Raw genomic sequence first — 1,833 nt, forward strand, 5'->3', positions numbered from 1 at the left:
CACTCACTTTGTGCTCATACTATGGTCACAATGTGAGGTCACTGCACACTCGCTGTGCACTCATACTGTGGTGACAATGTGAGGTCACTGCACACTCACTGTGCCCTCATACTGTGAGCTCACCATGTGAGACCACTGTCATATCATTGTGTTAAACTCATTCTTTTAACTGTGATCTAAAAATTATCTAATATTGGTCAATAATATCACAAACATGTAGAATTTCATCTTTTATTTCCTTCAAAGTATTTCTACAATTCGGTTTCCTTGTTCATTTTGATTTATTTTCAGTTTGGTGTTGGCATTTGACAGACATTTCAATTTAACAGATACATTCTGCTTCTGGTGTTGTTTTGATGACTCTTTTTCGATTCTTAACTTCAATTCATAGGAAGTAACCGAACTGAATTGAACTTTAGTTCCAGGCTGATGACTACTCACACGGTGAGGATCACAGTCCGAGGATCGTTTGAACTCACAATGAGCTCACATACTACTCATAATAAATAAACTTAGAATAAATAAACAGGTCCACATTTTTTTGTATTTATACAGTATATTCTAGATAGATGTACAATACGTACAAATAGACATACAATAACATGTACAAATAAAAGTACATATTTGCAAATATGTATGTACCTATGTATACACAATATGTATAAATGCAAAATGTACTTATATAGAAAATGTAGATGAAGTTTGTGGTATCCTTGAGCATGACCTGCTCTGCTATTTACATGGAGATTGTTGACATACACATACTGTACAGTACAATGTCCTGTAGAGGGAACAGACAACAGACATAATGGACCCTTTTTTACAAGACTGTGATGACGTGTCTAACGGTCATCAGCATCGTAAATCCTCGAAAGTTTTCATATTTGTATTTTTTTTTAAATGTATGTACATTTATAACACTATTCTTTGTATTATATTACCTTTGCATCAAATTACAAAAAAATAGTTAATGCTAATGTGAGGGTGTTTCTAATGCAGCGTAGGGACGGTAAATTTGACATTGTTCTCTCTTCTGACTGCCGTTATCAGTCTCTCAAATTTTTCTTTTATTGAAAGTCATAAAAACACTGTCGTGGAGTTTTTCTTTTGCTATTTGAGCAAATGGGAATGCAAAAATATATATTTGTGGTACTCTCCCATTCACTGCTCTTCAAGTGAACCCAACTATGACGACTTCCGCTGCTGAGAAACCCGGAAATGTGAAAAATCTGCTGACCAAAAGGGTACTTGAATATAATTGCTAGGGATTCTAGATAATCCTATCACCTTAACATTTGGTTGTTTCCACCTGAAAGACTGCCAAAGATGTGGGAACGGAAGGCTATCACTTTAATTGTTATCCGCAATTTACATTTAAGACAAAACTTCATTTACATGTCTAGCGGGAAGATGAACGTAATAGAGTATAAAATGTTTGAGCGTAGGATGCTCGGAGTTCATTCTGACTCCGCTGAATCCGAAGTGCTGCCTGTACTTTGTCACTGCTATTCTGTAATAAAAGTTATTCTTCATCAAGATATTCGACGTCTTCACTTTTTCTTACAGTTTATAATATCAAGTCCCGTCCAACGATGTAATCTGCGTAATCAGCGTTGTTTATGCTTAGGGGAAAGCGTGCGTATGTGTTGCGTGCGTATGATACTCTCTAAAATGGCGGAAGACGTAACTCGGGGGAGAAGAATTGTTGAAAAAATTGTTAATTGTTATTTCTTTGCACTCAAAAAGTAGTATCGTAGATTCGCAAAACTGAAGTTGAGCCACTGATGTCACATGGACTGTTTTACCGATGTCCTTACTACGTTTCTGGACCTG

This window comes from Sinocyclocheilus anshuiensis, unplaced genomic scaffold, assembly GCF_001515605.1.
Source record: "Sinocyclocheilus anshuiensis isolate Anshui unplaced genomic scaffold, SAMN03320099.WGS_v1.1 scaffold1045, whole genome shotgun sequence".
Lineage (NCBI taxonomy): Eukaryota > Metazoa > Chordata > Actinopteri > Cypriniformes > Cyprinidae > Sinocyclocheilus > Sinocyclocheilus anshuiensis.